At 42.9% G+C, this 19574-nt stretch overlaps 1 protein-coding gene across 1 annotated transcript in view; it reads left to right on the top strand.

The window, feature by feature from the left end:
- The window catches only part of lrfn5a (leucine rich repeat and fibronectin type III domain containing 5a), a 74676-nt gene that overhangs the window by 24984 nt on the left and 30118 nt on the right, over window positions 1–19574 (top strand). Inside the window, exon 2 of the mRNA XM_078089806.1 lies at window positions 10251–10358. The gene's annotated coding sequence lies outside the window, so the exon portion shown is untranslated. The remainder of the gene's footprint in view (window positions 1–10250; window positions 10359–19574) is intronic.

The following is a 19574-nucleotide window of genomic DNA, read 5'->3' as shown; positions in this document are numbered from 1 at the left end:
GGCTGCTAATAAATCACAGAATTAACATCGAACCAATGAGTCAGCGCACGAGGAGCAGACACATCAGCAATCATAAGCACATTTCTTTTGTTTCCATTAGGCTCTTATTGGCTGGGACTTTTTACTTCATCGTTTGTTTGAACTAAATTGGAAGAATATTACCAACTGAACAAATTATATTTTGGCCAAAACAAAAGCAACAACACTCAATCTTTAAGAGTTAGTAATATTATGACTTCATTGATTAGGATCACGATCAGGGCCTGAACAGACACGTAGGACGGAGCCTGTTCCGTTACGGCTCAGCAGTTTGCTATTAACAGATTGTATTAAATTGCCTTCTGATTTGGTCACATCATGTTCAATAACGTTATTTCTAACAAGTCTAACGTTTGCTACAGGAATTTATTGGCATTGTGTTTTAGGTTTGAAATGACTGGTACCAATGGCCTTCTTAATGTCTTATGCTGCCTTCCCTGTAAATTGTATTAATTTCTTTACTGTGTGTTATTTCTTTAAGCTTGGTCTGACAGGACCGAAAGGCCCTTTCAACATTTTAAGGGAATGGGTCATCCTTCATGTATGAACATGATAAATGAGTTCATGGCTTCATTCTTTAGTTTCAAGTCTGCTTCAACACAACTTGTACATTTGTCTCCTTTTGGATTGAAATGGATCATAAAGCTGAGTAGGCTTTGGGACGGGGGTTCCTTGTGAGCGTGTTTCCCTACCGTCTCCAGGTTCCTCCTCTGCTCTTTGAATGAGGTCGTCTCCATTCATTGGTTGCAATTGTTTGTCATTATAATCCAAGACGGCGAAGCCCAAAACGCCAAACTTTTAAAACGGCGTCACCAAACCAATGTGTGTTGCCAGGATGAATATTTCCTTATATCTTATTCATAGAGAATGGTTATGGGCACCATATTACCCAATTTCTGTTTTTTGTCCATTTCTGTTAAGGTACAGATCAACATTTTAACCGCTGCTGGCAGATGTTCCCTAGTTGCTAGGCAACAAGACTGTTTTCATTGTCTGCCGCTCAAAGTGATTTCTCTATGGCTCTCAATTATTTGTTTCTTCTCCAAGAAACAGTGTTGCATCATTTGTCCGCTCTTGTCCTCAGGCACCAAGTATTTGGTTGCTAAACATTCTGTGCAACGTTTCATTCACCACTTTCTTGCGCGTGTGTGTGTGTGTGTGTGTGTCTGCTGACTTTCCATCTTTTATCTCTGCATCAACTCTTCATCCTTGAAAACCTCTTTTGCTCTTTGGTTCTGTATGCAGACTCGGCTGAAATACCAACACTACACAGTGTACCAGATACTTACACACACACAGACTCACACAAGCCAAAACACACTGCTGCGGAATATGTTGTGGCCTATTTCTCAAAATAATAGGATGTACTGTGTGTGTGTGTGTGTGTCTGCGTACTCGTCTGATGTCCTTTGAAGTCCACTGACAATTTGTTGGGAGACACATAATTATGCTCACTCTCACACACACACACGGTCCGTGCACGTGTGTGCGGGCCGGCCGGTTTCATGGGGCTGCAGTTCAAAGGCGTTTGTGTCTCTGAGGCCGACCGTGTTTCTCCTCCAACTATTTGATGTTTCTTCAAGTTCAGCAGAAATGTTTTTGTGTGTATCCGGCGGAGTCTCAGGACAAAAGGACTCTGTTCAGAGAGTTCATGTGTTTCATTAAAGCGTTAGGAAACATCAAATCAGGAATAGGATGTTAATTAGGAATGTTTCTTTGCCACCATCCCCAAATGCTCCTGTTCTTTATTTCTAAGTTCAGTTTCTCGTTTGGAAGGGTTTCGTCTCAGCGGGACACAATGTGTCTCATAAGTGTGTAATAACTCTGTAACAGTACAGAGACTTTCAGTAATAATGGCATTAATGCAGATCCGTGGTTAGATTGTGTGGAAGCTAATCTCATATAAAAACCACCTCTCGAATAATAGATATTTACCCGTACCATGGTATTATACAACATACGCTCTCCTTTTCTGTATGCAAACACATTTAGACTGTATAAAAAAACACATTCAATGTATGTGCTGAACACGATTTTTAAGCTCCTTCTTATTATCGTCTGCATTTAATTATTTCTGTGGACGAACCATCTGTTTGGTCGTGCTGTGAAAATATATTAATCCTGACATATCACCCCAAATTTGGCTCAATGGAGTTAACAGTCTGGAACAAATAACGTTATTATTCAGAGTGGATTACACTTAGGCATCAACGGACCACCTGTTTCCCAAAATCAAAATGGCATAAATCCCAAGTGAAACAAATAATTGAAACTTTCTTTTTACGGCAGCGGATTAAGCCCGTGTTTACTCGACGAGAGAACTAAACCGAAAACACTCACACACAGCTGTCGGGTCGGCTGTCTGGCATCACCGTGTTTAAAAGTCACGGCAGAATAAGCTCTTCAGAGTCTGAATTGCAGGTAAATTTTCAGGCTACCTGCTAAAAAAAAAGCTGTGGTTGTGACCGCGCAATAATTGCTGGATTCTTCCAGGCTTGGAATGAGAATTTAAAGGCCGGCGATAAGTTACTGTCTGAAAGAGACAAAAGGGTCAGATACCCACGGTCAGACCAAAAGACCCGAGGTAACGTTCTCGCCTCACTTTTAGATGTGTCGCATAGGCTTGTTACAAAGAAAATCACACGGAATACAGTGCAGGCGCCACGAAAATGTGACGTTTTTCATTTCAGTCATTTGCAGATCTTCTACAATCTTCTACTACAAGTTTCATATAATGAGCCCCCTCTGGTTTGCAGCTAAAACAATCTCAATGTCAAACACTTTGCACAAAAACAAAGCCATCGGAACAACTGATACAAAGAGTGAACGTTGTGTCATATGTATTTATTAACAAATATAAATTACATATTTTTTTGTCAGCTGTGAAATGGAGCTGATGGGAACCATGTCACATTGTTTCGCCGTTCTATTGGATTTTTGTCATTTCTTCCTGGCTAATATAGTTTTTATTGGAAAAACACTTGTGTGTGTGTTGAGGGATCCAAAGCAATTAGGAAATCATCATATGTTCAAGTGAAGCGCGCACATAGTCATGTCTGGTCTGAAAGGCGTGGGAGCGATTTAAAGGAGCGACGCAGGGAGTTTGAGTGTCTTGCGATTCTGCTGAGTGGGCGGTTATTGTTCCAAAATGGTGAATGTCAATTAGAGACGTAGCTTTGAAAATCACAGGTCTCAGCACTTGGCCAAGAAACAGTTGAGTTACTGACCAACGATGCGCCGCCCTGTCACCGATCACCGAGGTCTTTCTCCTCATCTGAGTGTAATGTGCCTGCATGTCTGCCAGAGGGTCAGAACACTTTGAAACATCCAAAATCAACAAGTTGTCTTTGTCTTTTTTTGTGTGTTGCAACAGCCCAAAATTTAAAACCCGTTTAATGGACCCCACTGGGGATGCTTTCCCCCACCATGACAAGATGTTTCCTTAGCTAATGAGTAAAGGAAAAAGATGAATCAGAGGTCTAACAGTCACTCTAGAGAGTTTGGATTTATCATCTACTTCATTTTTAGCTCCAACATACAAATTCAAGTGTAATGAGGGCAGTATGCAGTACATGCCGGAAAGGCAGAAAGATGACATGGACAGCCAGTAATTGATATGATATGCAACAGCTTTGGCTTATGTTTACGACATGCTGCCGCCAAATTTTGAAGGCCGAACTCTGCTCTGATTCACAGAAAACACAAGCCTTGAACCTGCGAGTAATCAGGGAGACGGCTCAGGTATCACTGAGCGGATATGAAAGGCATGTCCATAAATATAGGACTGTCCCTAATGCGTCGTGTGTTAAATTAACCATGCATTCCCTGTGCTTCTTCCTGTCGGGCCCTTTGTGTTCTAATTCAAGCAATACAAAAACATCGGAATATTTCCCGGCCGACGACCGTAAAGGTGAAGCGGCGGTTTGTTGTGTTCAACTTGTTCTTCAGAGGAACTCTGTCAGCCTCTAAAACCAGCACGGTGGCCTTTTGCAGTGTGTCTTTTCCGCTGCTCTCCGATAGCGTGAAAGGAGCTTAAGTGGGGCTAAATTGCTGTCATCAGGATTTTAGAGGGAGTCCTTTTTCGACTCAACTCTCAACTTTGTTGCGTGCGTCAATGCTGACTGTCCATGTGTGAGTGGTGCTACACTTCCTAATCCTGTGTGCTCATTTTTTATTTCTTCTTTCGGTTTTAGTTACTTTAGTTATTAGTTACACTGCCAGACCTGACCTACTTATACGTTCAAAACTGAGTGTTGACCATGATCATCCTGCTGACATCCGTCCCACATTATAAGTTAAATGTAAATTAAATGTGCTCTTCATGTGAATACAACATCTTTCCACCAACCAACGCATTAACATTAAAAATACAGCCGAGGCAGCAAAGATGTGGTTCATGAGCCAGTGCACATTATGTCTCTTTACCTCCATCCTTTGTTTTAAAACCCCCTTTTTATTGTGTTACACCATTGTTCATTTATCTCTGTTGCAAATAAACGACACTGAAAAGCATTTGCTGACGCACTGGTTTAGACATTTACACCCAGAACAGGTAACTTAAGTGTTGTAACTCCCTCTGAGCAAATTGGATCTCCCATTAGGAAGATTCACTGATGAGAACTGCATTGGAGAAGGACTCATCCATGAAGGAGCCTGAATGTTATGCAGCACGAATCCTTACTGCAGTTTAACATCTTGACACATGCAACACAAAGAAGGTTTTGATCCTCCTCCTTAGCGCAACTAAGGGGGTGGATAGCTACGGGTGCACTAACGGATGATGGCCAGGGAGAGGGAGCCGGGTGGGCAGAGATGGATGGATGGAGAGGAGGAGGAGGAAAGGAGGGGTGGGCAGCAGTCAAAGAGATGGAGGGATGAGGTGGAGATGAGTGACAAACGCGGAGATGAAAGACGTCCAGGCTGCAGAGAACGCCGCCACAAACACACACACACACACACACACACACACACACGGAATGTGTGGCTTAGATATTTACACACAGCTACGTCATATGAAAGTTTTTGCTGAGGGCCGTGTCCTTACCGGTATGACTTTCACAAATACGTTTCAGAAGTATACATTTAAAGCTTTTCTGAGGTTTTAGAATGAAGCTTGACTTTGACTTTGCCATCATATTCTAAGACATCATCGGCCTAAAAAGATTCAAACCTACAATTGTTGGTACAGTGGTGACACAGAAGGTAAATCCTGATGCTGCCAAACTGCTCAGTTAAGACTGCGTCACATGACCTTGATATGCTAGAGGTTGGACCGCAAACCGCTATTTGACCCCAGAAAAATGTTTTTTTTAAGCAATATATATACATTTTTTAAATCACCTATTTTTTGGGGTATGTAATTGAAACTAAATTACTTTACAATGCACTGGAGTTATTGTTGAAAACAATCCTGCGCCACCACTAGAATATTATTCTATAATAAATAAAAAAATAATAATTTAAGTCACCTTATATGTACCTTTAATTTAAAATAAATACTGCGTTTAAACTAAATTAATTAACATTAAACAACAAGCTCACCGACTCCGGCAACCCGATTCTAGCCCCCGACTCTAATAATTGATAATAGTGATAGTGATATAATGTCCTTGTCCTGTGATGTCCTGTCCTTGCTCCGAAATGGTGGAACGAGCTCTCTGAAGACACCAGGACCGCAGAGAGCCTTCACATCTTCTGCCGCAAACTAAAGACACACCTCTTCAGACTCTACCTCGACTAAAAGACTAACAAACTGTAGCACTTAAATTGTACTTGTAACGTCACTCATCTATAGCAAATTGTAAATTGGCTTATTTGAGGAAATTGCACTTTCTTGTTTCTTGTTCTTCTGAGTTTGTATCCTATGGTTGAATGCACTTATTGTAAGTCGCTTTGGTAATGTAATGTAATGTAATGTGATAATTCAGTTGCTTCCTGGAAAAGAGCAATACAAGTGCAAATGGTAAGATTACCACACAATAGGGCCATGGTCATGCAAAGGTTCAGTCAGTTAGAGCTTCCCTTTGTTCTTGGTTAGGAGCAGTACGGCACACACCTGCCTGCCGTGTTGACCTCATCAGGGAACACTGGTTGTCATTTTTCTGCACTGCATATTTCATCCCCGGTCTGCTTGAAGAAAGAACCAACACGGACAAAGAGCAGCAGGACGGAGCTGCTCTGAGGCTTCTTGCACTCTCAGAGGAGCTTCTGGAGACCCATTCAGTGGCCAAAGATAACTTTCCCCAATAGAAATCAGTCCAAGTTTTGTTCCATGCCTTTTCCCTGATGGATGTTTTCGGGTAGAGTTCTGTATTCAGAAAGCCGAGCTATTTCAAACGTACCCAATCCTTTATGCAATATTTTACACTTGTACTGGGGTTTTTTTTGTATTCATGAGCTTTGAAATGAATAGAAGGAGCAGCCATTAATCCTCTCTTGACGGTCTTGGATAGAACAGAAAGCTTAAGCCTTGAATCTGCGGTGCAGTGCTGCGCACAAACAAACTATCGCACACACTCACACACATATACTGACGCTATTCTCTGTTCTCCTCCTACTTACTGGCCCGTTTCAATAATTCAGAGGAGTAAGTTGCTGGCTGGCAATGGGCTCCATCCATGTACTCAGTCAGCCGTTACACACACAAAAACTCCCCCCTCACGCCCACACAGGCACACAGGCACGTAAGGATAGCGTTGACTATTCTTGGCACTTTTAACTCTACACACCAAACAAGCTTCACAGATCAGAGGTTTCTCTCTGAATCTCTGATTCAACATACAACATGTTTTGCATCTGCATGTAAGCACGTGCGTTGGCAGAAGGTCCGAGGTTAGAACACAGGATCTGATGGCCGTGTGCTTTCTTTAGTGAGAGAAGCTTTCCTGCATGGCTCTGACAGGATTTACAGTGTGTGTGGGATCTATCATTCCAGGGTATCAGGTGCAACAGGTCAGCCTTAGGACTGAAATTTAACATTTGATTAAAACCCACAGTTCAAGGTAGTTAAGTAGTTATACGTGTGACTATTTTTTAGGTATTTGAAGTTTAAAGGTTTTGCAATCCAATCCTGCAAACCACATTTAACTTGTTACTTCTATTAAATATAGTATTCTCTCAATATCTTATAATGAGCCTCTCACAAAGCCTCTCAGGCGCTCCCTGACCCACCTAATGGGATGCATTCACACCAGGGACTGTTAACAAGTCTCCGAATGGCTAGAAAATATTCTAATGGCTGAAATCTGAAAGTACAAACAGTGAAACCAAACTTAAAAAGACATGGGTTCAGCAACGTGATCTCCAAAACCTGTTACAAATATACAAATTCGTAACAATACATACGAACTGGCGGCCCCTTGAGTGAACAAGTGATTTTTTGAGGGGGTTAGGGTTCGTATTCTTTAGTTAGTATTACAATTTAACATTGATTTCTCGTTAAAAATGCAATCATAACACGTTTATTTTACATCGTTAGACTTCACAAAGTGTGGATACGGGGCGCAGGTCCCCGTTCACTTTGAATAGGGTGACGTCATCAGTTGCAGTCCGTATTTATTTAGTATCTATCACTACGAATTTGTATCTTCAAGATTTTCTTATACATTTTTACGAACAGGTTTTGGAGATCAGGCTGGGATTCAGATACAAAAGAACAGAGATATGTGCAGGAGGGAGACTTTTAAAACCGTTATCTTTTCCAGCACAGACAGACAGTAGCTCATCCACAAGAACGGAGCTCAGGGGATTACAGGTTGGTCATCGTTTAAACACTTTCCTCATCGGCCCCTGGAATACTTCCCTAATCACGCGGAAAAGGCCTATTGACTGAAGAATAAAACAAGTGGTTGCACCGTGGTCTGTGGTGTTACTATGAACCGGGAGATTTCATGCTGTGAACTGTGCAATAACAAAAGAAAAAAACTGTATTCATGCAGACCTCCCGCAGACGTGCAGCCTAGTTTTGTCTTTTCCTAGTTCACAGTTACGTAAAATATTGAATAATTGAAAGTAATTATTTTCAGTAGACATTTTTCATTCGACCGGGTTGTGATTCCGGCTTCATGTGGGGATTCAGCTTTCATCACCATCATCAGGGACCCGTGTCACGTTACGCCACTGTGGCGTGTCTCCCCAGGTACCCGGGCTGATTAAAGGATACACACAACCTCTCAAAGTCCCCAATGGAGTCCCCCCCGGGACGCAGGCTCATTAGACCACACCGGTTGTTTTTTGCCAAAAGGGGATCTACCAGACACCAACCAGATGACCCGTAGTTTCTGTAATGATGTTGACTGATACAACTTTAATGCTTGGTGTTATTCTGGATTTCATCAAAGTTTAATGCTGCTGCTGCAGTAATTGTCAGCTCACTGAAACACAAGTTTGATGATGCTCTTTTGATCACCCAGACTCGCAACAAAAAGGATATTTCAAGATTTGAAGCCTTTTTAGATTCTCTCCTGATTCTGCTGTGCTGTGCGCTTGGCTGTGTTCAATACTGTGGCCCAAGCAATATTTCACCTTCTAGACAATAATCTCCCCTGAATGGAGATTAGGTGGGTAACTTTTATTTGTTTGTTTGTGTCTGTAAACAGCTGCCACAACAAAGTATGGAGCGGCGTTACATAAGGGCCTTGGACTAGTTTCTGCTGTGCAGGCAAGTTGGTGGAATAATTTCCCCTTTGTTGTCGGAGTCGTGTCTCGTTCAGGGTCATTTTAGTAGGACGGGATTTAACATATGGAAAGATTGAATGAAAAAATGAATATTTGGGAAAGAAAACAGGCAGAATTAAAGATTGAATCAATCATTTAGTATTTAGTGTTTTCCTTATGGTTGAGCTGCATGTTCAAAGACCACGCACGGACGTTTTTGAGGGCGTCTGTTTACGGAGAGTTACTTAAGGAGATTATTAGCTGGCTGATTTAAGGCAGGAAAGACCCTCACATTTGACTCATAGGCAAAGCACTGCGGAGGCCTCTCGTCCCAGTGCCCAGTGACGGTCACGCTCATGGCCTTGCCTGCAGTTCAGGGTGTCGTCTCACATATTAACACCGGTCAATCACTTTTAGTGCTCCTGGCAGATTCCCTGTTGAAGGCGTTAGGTTTTACCACCCGGAAATTTGAGTTATCGCTTTTCCGTATTGCCAAGGTCATATTGAGGGAGGGGAATTAATACACTGCATACCTTATCCATGGTGTAGTTGATCCTGATATCCATCCAGCATACATTTTAATGTCAGATTGTTGACATATGACATTAAAACATTAAACAGATCAAAGATGTGTTGTCTGTTATTTTGTATCTGGACTGTATTCGCGTTAATTGCCGTGTCATACCTCCGTCCAGGGGGGTTAAGCGTGCTCACGTGTTTATGCTGCTCTCATTATGGGCTGACTGTGTGTGTGAGATCCTGCTGAAACTGGACACCACCACACTATTGATATGAGGTCCATGTCTTTAGCCCCATCCTCCACCTCCCACCGTTGCCCCCATCACGCCCCACTCTTTACTTAGTTTTCATCCCCTTCCTGCTAACCCTCCCCTCCGTCTTACTCTTTGCCCTGGTTCTGATCCTCCCCTCCTCCTCCTCCTCCTCCTCCCATCCCTCGCTCCCTGCCTGCATCCTGCTGGCTCAGCTGGTACAGAAGCAGCCTTTGTTTCAGCTGTGTCCTCTCTCCTTTGAAGGAGAAAAGCCTGAAAAAATGGGTAGGAGGAAGGGTCGAGAGGAAAGACGTGAAGCATGGACGGGATAGCAAAGGAGAAAAATCCAAAGGAGAAAACCACAAAAAACAAAGATGTGGTTGGTGGATGAAAAGAAAAAGGGGAAAACGATCGAGGGAGAAAGGAAGGAAGGAAGGAAGATGGTTATCTTTGGATCAATGGGAAGAGTTGTTCAAGTCAGTGACATCCAGTAGCAAAAGCATGTGAGGCCTGTGTGTGTGTGTGTGTGTGTGTGTGTGTGTGTGTAGCACACCTCCAGTTGGCTCAATAGTGCACATTGACTGCGTTCTCCTTTGTTCTCCGTTAAAGGGCAACAGTTTATTCAAAATGCCGCTGCTTTGAACCCGGTCAATGCCGGAGCGGCCTCCAGGCTCCACGTTCTCTGTGTGCTGGAGCCCCAGGAAGCGTCAACCGTAAAATCACTAGCAGTGCACTGTATTCCAGTATTGAACGCCCTCCTGTTCCTCTTTGTTTCCTGCTCTGCAGTGATCGACAGACAGACGATTTTGGACCTCTACCCCCGGCCATGATGTTATAGCGGTGGTAACATGTGAAACCTGCATCGGAGTCTTATCTGCTTTTACATCTCTAAAGGTGAGTTCTCTTTCCTGTGGGGTCTTTTCTTTTTGTTGGTTTGTTCATTGAAAGTTTTACATGTTGGGAAATGCACTGATCTGGTTGGGACCCCTATTGGTACCACACTCGTGTCATTTGCCATGCTGCAGCCACCTAGCTTAGCATAAACAGCAAACTTGGCTCTGTTCAGAGTCAACAAAGCAGCCTACCATGACCTTAAATGTGTTTCAATGGAGAGAAACCGGCATCAATATGAACAGTGCCTGTAGGATAAACCAGGGGTCGAACAAGGCCTTTCCCCTGAAATCACAACTCACAGCAGCAGAGAGAACAGTTTTTAAAAGTGCACCAATGCGATTGGTTTACAGAAACTGTGCCAAAGTCTGGTTGGCTGGTTCTAAACGAGCCCGCCCCCATTCAGGGATACCACAGGCAACCTGTGAAACGCACGGGTTCTTCAGCCTGACTGAATTTACTCTTTAGCCTCATTACATTACATTACATTACAGGTCATTGAGCTGACGCTTTTATCCAAAGCGACTTACATTACACTTCAAACCCATGACTTTTACATTTGGCCCAGGGAGCAATTAGGTGTTAGGTGTCTTGTTCAGGGACACTTCGACTTGAGACATGGGGCAGCCAGGACTCGAACCCCCAACTTGCGCGTCCCAGCACACCCGCTCTACCTAATAATAATAAAAGATAAAGTTTTTCTAAAGGAAGTTTACTTGATCGACCCAACCAAGATGTGTGCAAGTTACTGACCTACTGTCTTTGTTTGTAGAGACATAAGTGGGGAATCAAACTCTTCGACCCTCAACATATGCTTTTATATATATTATATTACAGTTTGTTCCTCTTGGGGCAAAGCTCTTCCAGAGATTTGAGTCACAGTAGCTAAAGAATGTGGGCTCGCTCTAGAACAAAGGCAGCGTTTGCTTCCTTAGTAGCAACGCTACCTTTGATTAGGCCTGGCAGAGGTCTGGTGGAAACCATGTTAGTGTGTTTGGCTCTGTAGTGGAAAGCCGAGCAGTGATATTTGGTGGCTGGAGTCGCCACGTGTTCCCCCTGCAGAGGGAGCCAGGCGGGCCCAGTATCTGCGTGAGCCGGGCTCTGCTGTGGAAATCCTGCTGGTCCATTTCAGTGAGAATCTTGAGGTCTAACTAAGGGCATAATGTCTATAAAACCTTCACATCTACTGCTTGCTCTCCCTTTTCATCATCTCTTTACTCTCCACACATGTTTCCAGGAGGGATCATGGTAGCGTGTCATATTCACATAGGCTTCCTCTGTCAGAAATCCACCTTCAACCTCCGGACTCCCCGAGACATCGATGCTGATCTGCCATCGCTCTCTTGACCCTTGGGCTGCTCTCCCTTTCCTCCCTTCAGCTGGCTGTTAGATGTACATGTCTGACCTTGATGCTCCCTTTAGGGATGCGGCTGACTGCTGAATTCTACCAGAGGAAAGGGAAAGGGGAGTAAGTGGGAATACAAGAAGATAATCTTACAGATCTAAACTGGAAATTAGAGGGTGGGCGAATGAAGAGAGTTAAGTATCTATTCATCACATTAATGCCAGTGAAATGACATACATGTGTGGGCGAGCTAAACATTGACAACAATGCATCTGGCAAACGTGAAATCTACTCTGACTTCTGGTCTTTGACTAAACATCTCAGACGTATGCATACATACAGGTCTGTTGAATTATATTTATAGAAAGCAGCTCTTATTAACTCATGAAGCACATCAACATCTCGACCTCCTCATTTCATTGCATGTAAATAAATCCTAAAATCCTTCCCTGGCTTCAGGTTCTTAGATGCTAGGATTTGCCTCTCCTTTGTCATACCAGAGTACATTTTTTGAGTATTTGATGTCTGACATAACATGCAATGCATCAATGCCTTTTCTCTGTGGTTTTGAGTTATTAAAATCCAACCCCGGCAATGTTACCATGGACACAGGGGCGGTTCTAGGATTCAAAGATATACATATATATATATATATATATATATATATATATATATATATATATATATATATATACGCATATATATATATAGCATACATGTGTTTATTTCCTTTTTAGCATCTGTCAGTCATGTGCTTGCTTCAGTGTGAGAGCGAGTGAGCGATGCGGAGACAAACTGGGAGAGAGATGAGGGACCAAACAACAGCTTGGGCTTATTCTATCTTTTTAATGAACAATTTGCCACACGTTGCAATGCTTTGGGGTTCACTCAGAGGCCTCCGTGCCCGCGGGAGAACTCAACCCGCAACCCGAGAACAACTTGAACTAATGCTCTCTTTAGGACTAGATTACCCCTGAGGGTGTATGTGTGTGTGTGTTTGTGCTGAAGTCTTCCATAGCTCAGCAAAACAGATCAAAGTCAAAGTCAAGTCCCCCTCTGTCCCCTTCTCACTTTGATGAATGGATGGGTGGATGGACGGAGAGGATAAAAAGGGAGAAGATGGAGACAGGGATGAATGAGTGACTGAGTACAAGGAGTTCAGAATGGATTGACGGGTGAAGGGAGTACGTGAAGTGGGAGTAGATGAAGGAAAGGGCGAGTGGATAGACCTGACCTATCCTCACCCTCTTCACAGGTTTAGTTAGTTTTCCCTGCTTCAATATTTAAATCCACCAGAGATCTGTCCTATTGCTCTTTTAATATCTTTCATACTCGCCTTTTTTGCTCTTTCCCACATTTTCCCTTTTCCATCTTCATCCCATATTCCACTCACCTTCACTTTTGTACTTTTTTGGGGGGTTTTACCACCAAATATAATTTCTCTTCTCCTCTCATTTCCACTCTCCTCCCTCTCTGGCAGCCTTGAGTGTGCATGTGTGTGTAGCTCGCCAGGCTGTGTCTCCCTCCCTCCCTCCCTCCCTCTCTCTCTCCCTGAGAGTTGAAAGACTGCCCTCATCCCCGGGGGCAGTTTGGCATGTGAAAGCTACCCAGGGCCAAACAGGCCCGGGTCACCAAACTAACCTCCTCCACCTGCTTTGCCTGTGGCCCCCTGGGATAATAGGTGTGAGGAGCGCTGGGGAGGAAGAGGGGAGATAAAAGGGGATAAAACAAATGAAAGAAGTGAATTCATACGAATGCATAAGACACCCCCAAGGGGGGGAGCCAGTGGTGCTTAAAACCTCCTGTTCCTTTCCCTCTGTTGCTTCATATGCCGTTGTTAGTCACGCTGATCGACCCCAAAGTGTTCTTTTTATAATCATTTGGTCGGTAAAAAAACACCTGCACGGCACGGATATCTGACACAAATACACCAAATAATGCAATTTAGCACAATGTGTCCATAGAGACGAGGACACTGAAAAATGCTGCTCGAGGTTTGTCCAAAAAATACTTTTTACAAGAATCTTTGCCCAAAGTATCTCAAAACCCCTTCCAGCTGTGCCGCACACGGCCCAGTCCTCCATACAGGGAGTCTGTACATGTACAACAATGACCAAGCACCGTGTGCAGTGAGATAAGGTCAGCTGGGCCATAGGTAAATGTCCAAAATTATTCTTATTTAGTAATAATTTGCCGTTGTTGGACGCTCATAATACGGGTTGGCTCAGCAATGAAATGCTCTCCCATGCCAGTGCCTGGTAGGTGGTAGGTGGCGCTTCGCTTAGGACAGGAATTCAACGCGAGGGAGACGAGACGAACCCAGCCATGGAGTATCCAAAAAAGGAACATTGCACACTGAACGGAGCCCTTCACCGAGTTCTAGGTTGATGTTGATTTACTGTAACGTAATTTGCTTACATCAATTACACTTTTTTTCCACGATAGCTTAAACCCCCAGAACAAACCAAAGTACCTCTGTTGCCTGAACCTACACAAGCCGTTTCCGATGAGGGTGGAAGTTCAATATGACCCCTCCGTTGGGATATCATGGGCAGAACATAACATGTGTCTCAAGAAATGCACAGCTAAGTTGCATCAGATAAAAGAGGAGCCGTGTGCAGAGGCTGCACTGAGTCTTGCTGCAGACACAGAGAGGCTCCACTGATCAATGCTTCCTCCATGTTCACGCTGTAGCAGCAGGTCACACGATCATTAATATCCTGCGCTCTTGTGTTGTGCTAAGTGCAGGGCTTATCCCCCTCACACACACACACACACACACACACACACACACACACACAGAGCAGACAGAGACAGGGAGAGATGATGTTGTTTGTTCCCATTACAAATGGGTCGGTATCGCGAGAATCAGTCGTCCAAAGGTTGAAATGTATGGAAAAAAATGAATTTAACAGCTTAGTATTATATTCAGTATATGTGATGGCGTTCAGGCTTCAGGGACTCTATTTAACTATTTAGTTGCGTAATCAATTTAGTTTAAAGTTTATTTAATTATGAAGGAAAATAAAGCTTGTTTAATCCCGTTTTTCTAAATTGGGGATTTGTCAACATCATAAAATATGACCTCGATTGAAGCTCTGGTTGTTAAAAAATAATTACTTTTAAATACCTGTCCCTAATGACAGTATTAACAACCACAGTATTGCAGAAGTGGAACACAAAGAGAGGGCAATGGGGCGCTGCCCCCCCTGGATTATAATGAATCTCAATATTTGTGTTTTTGAAAAATGAAATATATATATATATAAATAAAATATTTGTAAGATATGATATCTGGGAAAAAGATATGCTTTTCTTGCACGTCCTGTCTTCATGCGTGTTCTGGCTGCACAGAAGGCGGGTCTAAGAAGCACTGATTCAATAAAAAATATGTGACATACGATTTAGCCAATGAGAGCCGGTACTGCGCGTTCTCGTCAAGGCTGGTATCGACAGGCGGATGACATTCTGGAGGAAGTAAAGAGCACGGATTTAATCGTCATTCGAGCTGAAGAGACTACTGCCATTTATACAGTACATGTTATATAATACGAGTATTATTTGGTTTATATATAATTATAATATACTGAAATGCCTGTGAGGGTGACAAAAATAAGATTGTCAACGTGTTATTTACTGCTTCTTTTGTGTCGGAATGAATATGACATATTTAACTCCAAAGAAGTAATTGCATTGAATCAACATAGGATGTTTGCTGAAATTGATTTGATTGTAGAACATTTTCCACCAGCCGCCTCTAGTAACCACTTTACTATTGAAATAACCCTTTTGCAGATATTCACTCTTCACGTGTAGTGTATGCTGTTATATATCTATATATCTATAACAGAAGCGTCTCACTGCCGCTCTATTAGGGCAGTTTCTTCTGGTTTAGGACATTTCAAGATGCAATAGTATTTCAAAAAAACACCCCTCGGGGTTCTTTTTTTTGTGTGTCGGTAGGAAGCAAGTTTTGTCTCTATCACCTCGCACACAGTCCTATCATTTGTGACTTCCTCTCTGAAAATCCCCCCATCTCTGCGTTGTTCCCTGACCCCGGGCTGCGGCAGCAAATGGAGTGTGTAAAACAGGATGTGAGGGTAGCCATACTTGTTTATTTTAGACCGAGGGCCCACAGCCTGGCTAGAGACCACGGAAGGATGAATATAACAAAATATACAGAGACATTGAGGCCCGGGACATAGACGCAGGCTGTTTTGTTTTTAACCATTTTCTTTGCGTTTGTTTTTTGCTTATGATGACATTTTGAAAACATTTTTTAACCGATTAGAAAATATTGATGGAACGGCTCCAGTAACGTCCAAATATTGTGATGTTGATCAAAATCAAGCAGCAAAGGGGAAAGCAATCACTTAATGACATTGCATTGCGTGTAGTGGCAAGATGCTGATTACACACAATTAGTCTCTACTGATGAGTTAAACATCAAAGCAATATTGTAGACATTGCTCACATAGCTATCTATCCATTGTTTTGTCATGTCGTGTTCCCTGTAAGACACATTTTATTTGTTATATTAACTCCGACTGTCATGTAATCAGTGTCAGGCAAAGTAACCTGCTCTGTCTGAGTGGGTGGATTATTAGAGAACTGTGAGCGGATGAATGAAAGTATTCCAAGCTGTGTTGTGCTTTCACACCATTGACTAAAGGCAATTCTTATTTTACACACAAATATTTTGTGCAAAATTCCATCCCTCAAACTATTATTTCCGGTTTCTGAAACATTGAACATTTTATTTTGTGGCGACAGCCACGCCAAAAACTCTGTACTGCCATATAGTTATGGTTGAGATATTTCTGTTAAGATCAATATTCTGGATGTCACGAGATCCAAAAAAACACATCTTCAGAACACGGACAGAATTTCTTTGAGATTACACAACATGAAAACAACCTACAACAAATCCCAATGCTAAATACTAAACCAGATGAATCCACTCAATGCGTTTTCTCAGTTCTATGAATTCTGTATTTTTTATAGTTAAACATTATGGTTTTAATAGCGATTCAAAGTCAACTACAGCGTTAACGAAAGTAAAGCAAGCCTTCGTAGCTAACGTTAGTTAAATAGCTAATCAGAGCTAGCTAACGTGACGGGCTCCTGACCCAGACAGTTAAATCATTTCAAGATAATTAACACCGTAGGCGATGGTGTGTTGCTCGGTTAAGGTTTTCGCTCACTTTGATAAAGTCAGCACAATCATCGGCGTTGGCAGTTCGTTGTCGGCAAGTTCGAATCCCTCGAGAGGCTTGCAAAAAATGAGGGTGGTTCTTTTGTTGTCTTCCTCCACCCCAAGCCAATCTATCTTCCATTTTTCAATGGTCGATGGGTCAAATCAAAACATTTATTGGGAAGTGGACAGGGTTACTACGGCTAAAAAAATTTCGCCCCTCTCCTCGTGATATTGGGGGCAAAATGATATTTCTTTGGGGCAATTTGGCCCTTATCCCTTGTGTATTTCCGACACTGAGAAAGACAGTAAATGAAGACTTTATGTGTGTGTTCAAAAACACAGATAAAATAGCGGCAACGCTTGTATCTTGCATGTAATATCTCGAAGTAAGTTCTCCCACACACTTAGTTCGGTGTCGAGAGAACACGTTGAACTCTTCCCCGTCTGCACATTTTCAAAGTTCACTTTCTCTCTCACATCCAGCTCCGCTTCTTCTCGCATCTCCGCCTCGGTCTCCGTTGGTATTTCCGTCTCCACTGTTGCGACTTTACTTCCCTATGCTTCCTGCAGCGTCGTATCCATCACTTCTTCTTCTCTGTTGTCTTAACCGGTCTGACAACGTGCTGCTGGTGATCCATATGCATCTCCTTCAGCGTGACTCAACGTCTTTCAGGCTGTTCCCTCACATCGCTCGTACTTCTGCCCACAGAACGTAATGCGCTCTAGTTCCTGTAGAAGCAGTTTGATTGTGAGCCAGGTGGTGAAGGGCGGCCTCTTAGTGAGCCAGGAGACAAAGTACATAGAGTCAACGTACATGGACTTTCACTTTGTCTCCTTGGTGGAACCAACTGCAACAGACAGTAAAAGACTAATTTAACATTCATGCAAAGTCAACACATAATTAAGAGCCCAACGTCAACATAACCAAGAGGTTTCGTTGCCTAAGTTCTTCAGTAGCCCTGATGGTCTCTGGACAGTTCTTTATGGCAGTATGGATACTATAAACCTTTATATTGTAGTTATTTCTGAGCAAACTAAAGTAGACTCCATACTGTGCTATATTCACAAAATGTGCATTAGCTCAAGAGATCTTTTTAAGAATATAGTACTTGCATAGTAGGAGCAGAGTTGAAACATGTACACTGCGTTCCAAATTGTGTTTGAGACGACTCACACACAAGTCATATCAAGGTCAAAAGGTCTTTGAAACAATGACACACAGACTCTATGGCCTGGAAAAGGACAATAAACTGAACAGTTTGATTGATTATATATTTTTGGTTTTGGCAGCAAGTGATCTATCTAAAGACCGGTGTGTCAGGACACGGCTTTGTCTGAACGTGTTCTGTGGATATGCAGCCATAAGAGGATTTGGCTTTGTTTGCAATGTGTTTGCTTTATTCCCTGTTGTGCTTTTTAATTTAGCTGTTTCATTAATGCACGTCTCCACATTTGGGTTCCGTCAGCTGCCCCCGTTTCCCTCTAAAAGCAAAGTGTTGAGTGAGACAGCTCGCAGATGCTGTCCTTCCTTCCCCTGAGGGCGAAGCTTTTTTACCAACTCGATGCTATTTGCTGCTCTCGCTCTCTGTTGTGCCCTTTTCCCTCCTGTTCTTCCTGATACGTGGATCTATTGCTTTTTTCCCCTCTCCATCTCCCTCGTCTTTCTCTCTACCCCTTTTTTTTTATTGCGCATATTGCTTTTACATCACAAGGTTTCACTCACTTTTTTTTCTCCTTTTTCTCATTTCTCACCCTCTGAATTTCTGAACGTCTTGGATGTGAATGCGTCTATTTTCCCATCCGTCTATATTCTTCCCTCCCTCTCGTTGTGATGGTAAAAATAGCTTATGTAGCACATCCTGAACCGCTAACACGAAGGAGTGGAGCTGCGTTGTTCTTTGGTCGGGACGTCTTTTCTTGTGGAGAGTAAAAGGATAACAGAGGTGTTGTACGAGTTCATTTTCTGGCCCTTCTGCTCTATTTAGGCCTGCATTTTGCCAGGCGTGCTAAATGAAAAAAAACAAAAAGTTTTAAAACGAGTGTCGTCGAGTATAAAGTGTGGAATCGCTCCACAGGCGATGGAAGCCCTCCAATCGGTTCCTCTGCTGTGCCCCTGCTTCAGCTTCTCCACGGCTGCCGAGCTGGACGAGACTCACCAGTGGCATATGTTCCACTCAGGCCCGGTGGGCTGCATTGATAAATGCTTGAGCAGCAGAAGTTTGGTGTGTTGACGGATCTCCTTTCAGCCCAAACCTTTTGTTGTGGCGTTTGATTTATTTTCCCTGGTTTTATAGCTCAACAGCCATGCAGCAGCTGTTCATGCATCTGCTGCGTACACTAGATGTTACAGATTCCTCCCATCCATTCCTGTGCCTGATATCGACTATCGGTTGTAAGTACGCACATGCAGGGCCTGTTTTCGTCATCGTGCCTTCAATGTCTATGAAGCAGCTGCAGACGATACTAAATGGTGGTCTCTATATTGGCTGAACTCAGACCATGGAAGTAAGGGTTCAATTCTTCATTTTAATGATGTTCTCCTTTAAAAGGAATAAATCACACATTTTGTATGACAGGGAGCACAAAAGCAGACGTGCTTTAAATAAATAGATATGGGGGCTTTCTGCCCCACGGCATCCCTGATACGTGCTCCTTATCCGTCAGTTTTTCTTTTCTT

Source organism: Gasterosteus aculeatus, chromosome 15, assembly GCF_964276395.1.
Source record: "Gasterosteus aculeatus chromosome 15, fGasAcu3.hap1.1, whole genome shotgun sequence".
Lineage (NCBI taxonomy): Eukaryota > Metazoa > Chordata > Actinopteri > Perciformes > Gasterosteidae > Gasterosteus > Gasterosteus aculeatus.
This window is presented reverse-complemented; position numbering and strand designations above follow the sequence as displayed.